This window comes from Helianthus annuus, chromosome 3, assembly GCF_002127325.2.
Source record: "Helianthus annuus cultivar XRQ/B chromosome 3, HanXRQr2.0-SUNRISE, whole genome shotgun sequence".
Classification (NCBI taxonomy): domain Eukaryota; kingdom Viridiplantae; phylum Streptophyta; class Magnoliopsida; order Asterales; family Asteraceae; genus Helianthus; species Helianthus annuus.
Window position 1 is genome coordinate 688,723 of NC_035435.2, and position 5,815 is coordinate 694,537.

Genomic DNA, 5,815 nt, shown 5'->3' on the forward strand with positions numbered 1-5,815 from the left:
TATATATAGGGTAAGGTTCATGCGAGAACCACCTTTATTGCGAGAACCGCGAGAACCAATGTGAACACAACCTAAAATAGCTAAAAAAACCTAAAAATACCTAACCCCCACCCCCCAAAAACCTAACCCCCCCCCAAAAAAAAAAAAACCTAACAACCCCCCCCCCCCCCAAGCTAACTGCTAAAAACTAAAACCCCTAAAAAACCTAAAAAAAACCTAACCCCCCAAAATCCTAAACCCCCCTCCCCCACCCCCCCAAAAACCTAAACCCCCCTACCCCCTCAAGCTAAAATGCTAAAAACTAAACCCCCAAAAAACCTAAAAAAATTAAAAAAAAAATCTAATTTTTTTTAATATTTTTTATGTTAAAATTGTGTGTTTTTTAGCTATTTTTAGGCATTTTTGGTTGTGTTCACATTGGTTCTCGCGGTTCTCGCAATAAAGGGTTGTTCCTAACAGATCTTTGTCCTATATATATATATATATATATATATATATATATTCAAGTCATAAGAAAACCGAGCTTTGTTACTAAAAGAAAGGGTTAAAATAAAAAGGGTTTTGGTGGGTAAAAAGGGTGTTTGTCTTTGGGTTAAGAAATGAAAAGGTTTAGGCTCAAAGGGGTTAACTAGGGGGATTTTGGGTAGGTGGTAAAAAAATGAAAAATAATGGTGTAGAAAGAAAAAAGGGTTAGTCCTAATGCCTCCATCATTTACTTACTCGGGTTTAAGTTGGTAAGGACCGGGAATGTATTGTCGTGGCAAGTTCTAGAGTCGTAAGAACCAAGCGGATATTCACACAAGAAACTAAAAATGAGCATTTAGTGTAAAGATATGTATTTGTATGCTCAATAAAGGCTCAAAACTCACTTTTGTAGGAATGGGTTTTTATGTGATCAAGTATATATAATCAAATTTTAACTAAGCTTGTCATGCCGTTTCGTAATTTTCTTATGTTGGTTCTTTTTATCACGTCGCTATCGGTTGTAAATTTGTAAAAATATAACCTTGTTAGAACTTGAATTCCCAACTTAAACTTAGACAAGTAAAAAGAAAATGAAAATTTTTGAAAAACTTTGGGGTGATTAGCGGTTCCAATAGAGCTTTGTGTAAGGCTTGTTAATCAGGACTTGCAAGATTCAAAGTTTTAGCATCCCCCCCACACTTAAATTACACATTGTCCTCAATGTGTCCCAAAAACAAGTTTTTAGGTAGATTGAATGTGTAAAAGGGTGTTAAAAGCGAAATTTTATGTTACTGGTACTCTGGACACGGCCTCGTGTTCAAGTGCCAGTAACAAAAGTTTGTAAAAAGAAACAGAAGCCTGGACACGGGGGCGTGTTTAGTGAACACGGCCCATGTCCAGTTACCTGAACTGGGCGTTTTCTGCAGATTGTGCAGCACGGGGCCGTGTCGGATGGACACGGGCCGTGCCGAACTTGCTGTAATGAAGAAATTTTTGTCGGATGGCCCTGTTTTCGTGCATGGGGTGATGTTCCTCATTTCCCTTGTTATCCTTCACCATCCCGAGTGTGTTTTATTCCTGAAAATTAAAATTAAACTAAAAATTAATCTAAGCTAAACTAAGGATAGTTCCACGAAATGCCTCCGTGGTGCGCCATGTTTATAAGGGTCCTTGGCTAGACCCAAAGTCAGGTCACATGTTATCCGAGCGGGATGTTTTGCATCCCATTTTGCACCATCGGAGAGCATCATCCAAACTCGAATCAATGACCTTCATGTAGTTGACCGGGTCATCGTCCTCTACTCTCTTCCTAACCCCAAACTTCACTTCCTTATCCCCAAACTTCAAAGTAAGTGTTCCGTCATTCATATCTACCACTGCTTGTGCAGTGGCTAGAAATGGCCTCCCTAGTATGAGGGGGACTTTGGTGTCCTCTTCCATATCTAGTATGACAAAGTCGGCCGGGTAGACGAAATTGTCGACTTTGACCAATAGATTTTCAGCGACACCTTGCGGGTATTTGACGGATCTATCGGCAAGTTGTATACTCATCTGGGTCGGGCTTGTTTTTCCTAGGCCGAGTCGTTTGAACATTGATGCAGGCATGAGGTTAATGCTAGCACCAAGGCCGGCTAGTGCATTACGAACGGGGGATTCCCCGATTGAGCAAGGAATCGTGAAGCTTCCAGGATCAATCTTCTTTTGTGGGAGTTTGTTGAGCACAAGGGCGGAGCATTTTTCGCCTAAGTTAACTAATTGTAATGATTCAATTTTCCTTTTATGAGTGAGGAAGTCCCTCATGAATTTTGAGTACTTAGGCATTTGAGTTAGGACTTCAATAAATGGAATATTAACATGTAATTGTTTTAGTAAATTTTCAAATTTTGCGAATTGCTCATTGGTCTTTTGGCGAATTAACCTACCGGGGTATGGAACCAGAGGAGCCTTGGTAGGCTCTTGAATTAGAGGGGAAGCCTTCTCTTGTTGGGGCGGTGTTGTGCTTCCCTCAGTTGGCGGTGGTGGAGCTTCTTCAGAACCCACGGTACGATTTCTCAATGTTATGAGATGGACTTGTGCTTTTGGGTTTGTTTCGGTATTACTTGGTAACGCGCCTTGTGGTCTCTCGGAGAAATTTTGAGCTAATTGATTTATTTGTTTTTCAATGTTTTGTATACTAGCTTGTTGATTTCTAAAATTCGATTCCAATTGTTGAAATCGATCTGAGTTTTTCTTTTCAGTATCGGAGATGAGGCGAGATATAGTATCTTCAAGCCTTTCTCGTCCACCTTGTTGTTGAGGGAAATTTTGTGACTCGTTTCTTGGTTGTTGAAAGTTTGTTCGTTGGTTTAGGTTTTGTTGGTTACTACTATTGTCGGGTTCTCTCCAACCAAGGTTAGGGTGGTTACGCCATCCTTGGTTGTAGGTACCCGTTGGAGGACCCGACGGCCTAGGTCTGTTATCAATGTAGTTTACCGACTCTGGTTGATCATCAGTTTCTTTCATACAACTCCAACTTTCATGTGGCCCACCACACCCTTCACAAGCCATAACCGAGACCGTTTTTGTCATTTCTAACTTTTTGATTTTTGAAGAAAGGGCCTCGATTTGGGATTGTAAATAAGTGCTTTCATCAACCTTATGGGCGCCCGGGGCAATAGATTTATTGCCTCGGGGAGTGTGCCACTGAAAATTGGTTTGAGCAATTTCCTCAATTTGATTGTATATTTAATGTGGGCGGCGATTACCTAAAAGTCCCCCGGAGCTAGAGTCAAGTGTTTGTCTTGTGTGTGGCAACAACCCATTGTAGAAAGTGGATACTTGTTGCCATACCGCAAGACCATGATGAGGACACTTTCGCAATAGCTCCTTGAACCTTTCCCAAGTTTCATACAAGGATTCCCCATCCTCTTCTTAATATGTATTAATTTCAGTCATTAATTTAGCCGTTTTAGCGGGAGGGAAATACTTATATAGAAACTTTTGGGCTAGTTCATCCCAGGTGTTACCGAGCCAACTGGGAGGGCATTGAGCCAAGCCTTTGCTCGGTCTTTTAGAGAAAATGGAAACATCCGAAGGCGGATGGCGTCGTTTGATTCTCCATTGATCCGGAAGGTATCACATATTTCTAAGAAATTAGTAATATGTAGATGGGGATCCTCGTCCGCAAGCCCGTGGAAGGTTGCAGAGTTCTGAAGCATCTGTATCAAATGTGGCCGAAGTTTGAAGTTGTTAGCTTCGACATTCGGCGCATTGATAGCGGCGCCAAGATTACCCATGGTGGGTCGTAGGTAATCCATGAGGGTACGTTGGTCCGCCATTGGAAGTGGGTCCCCCGAAACTTTCTCTTGGTTTTTAGCTTTAAGTCTTTTTCTGAGAAAGCGTTCGCGTTCTTCTAGAGGTTCTTTTATGTCTCTACTAGAACTGGAGCTCATACACTACGTAGAAAGTTCAGATGTGGTGCCTGGGTTCCAAGTCCTGCAATGAAAACATAAAAGAATGTTGGTCAGAAAGTTCACCACGGCCCTGTGCTCAGTGAACACGGCCCGTGGTCGGAGATACAGTGATTGTTTTCCGGATCCCTGTTATTGGGAAGTTGGACACGGCCCCGTGTTGCACCGACACGGCCCCGTGCTCAGCTCTCTGTAACTCGGAAAATAAAAACTGCCAGTGACACTACTGAGCACGACCCGTGTCCGACCAGGCACGGCCCGTGCTGAGTTCTGCAGAAGCTGAAAAATTAAGAAAATCCTAAAAAATAAAAAAAATAGAAAAAAAAAATGATTAGGCCGCTGATTCCTAACTTTCTTAAAATCCTTGTGTCCCCGGCAGCGGCGCCAAAAACTTGATGCGTGTTAAGTGTTATATATATTAGGTGTATATTTAAGCCCTTTTTTACACTTTTTAGCCAAGTTTTAAATTTATAAACACGATATTTACTAACACTAAACACACATATGGGCAAGTGCACCCATCGTGGACATAGTATAGTGTTGGTAAGATACCGAGGTCGTCCAAGGACACAAGAGCTTTTAGTACCGGTTTATCCTCAACGTCTAATCAAATCAAAATGTTAGAAAAAGGTTTTTAAACTAGAAAAATAAAACTAACTAAAATGCTGAAAGTAAAAATAAAAGTAAAAACAGATAGACAAGATGAATCACTTGGATCCGACTCGTGTGTAGTGTAACCTTTGATTACTTTCGCATTTTGCACTTGTTTAAGAGATTATCTTAGTTATTGTAGTAGGCCCCTCTTTTGAAGGCGACATTACCCTCAACCCAGTAGTTTGAGTCAGCAAGGATACAATCCTAAAGGGTCGGATTATTGAAAGATAATTAATTAAGTTATTAATGCATAGTGTGGTAGGCCCCTCTTTTGAAGGTGACGTTACCCTCGGCTAAGTAGTCCGAGTCAGCAAGGATACAGTCCTAAGTAGCCGGGTTAAAGTTTTAATAGTAGTTTAACTTATGAGGGGATCAAAGAGTTTGGACCCCCGCCATCCAATACCGTTGGGTATTGAAGGAGGTCCTACTGAATTTGACCCAGGTCCTTTGTAGGATCTATACACTGAACAATGGCAAGACTCTTACCAAACCGTTCCCTTAACCCCCGACCAGGTAGCCAACATACCTCCTTATAGACCGTGGAGATATGAATGGTGAAAATCTTTTATTTTATATAGACAGTAAAATAATGCCAAGACACCACGGACAAACGATAAGGAAGAATCACCTTCAACATAAGAAACTAGTAATTAAAGCCATTAATACAAAACCAATTAAAAAGTGCAAAAGATTAAAAGTAAAAAGTATTACACTAAACACTTGTCTTCACCAAGTGATGTAAGAGACTTAGGCAAACATGGCCTTTGATTGTCAAGAACTCATACGATCAATCTTGGATCTCGAGACGACTCACACACTCTATGATGGACAATGGATGATGGTGGTGGATGATGGTGTTGTGATGGTGGTGGGTGGTGGGTGAAGTGTGAGAGAGGTGGTGTGCCAAGGGATGAGTTGCAAGAGCTCCAAGCACTCCTATTTATAGGCTGAACAGAAGCTCGAGCACGGCCCCGTGTCTAGTGTTGCAAAAATCGCGATTACTCGGCGATTAATCGCCTACTAGTCGCTAGTCGGCCTCCTACTAAGTAATTTTTCACTAATCAGCCAAAAAATGGCTAGTCGGTCAAAGCCGCCCTAGTCGGCCCAAGTCGCCCTAGTCGGCCCATTTGAAATCCTTATAAAACAGGCCCAGGAATACAACTTTAGCCCATTTTCCTTATCTCTTACCCTAATATGACGAAGAATTTGAGTCGGAGAAAGAGGATGAAGTAGACGAGGAGATTGAA

General features: G+C 41.6%; 1 non-coding gene across 1 annotated transcript; it reads left to right on the top strand.

The window, feature by feature from the left end:
• The first annotated feature begins 3,298 nt into the window (after window positions 1-3,298).
• LOC118490874 lies at window positions 3,299-3,405 on the top strand. Its single transcript, XR_004890099.1, has one exon. It is a non-coding gene; the product is annotated as a small nucleolar RNA R71 (small nucleolar RNA).
• The last annotated feature ends 2,410 nt before the right edge of the window (window positions 3,406-5,815 follow it).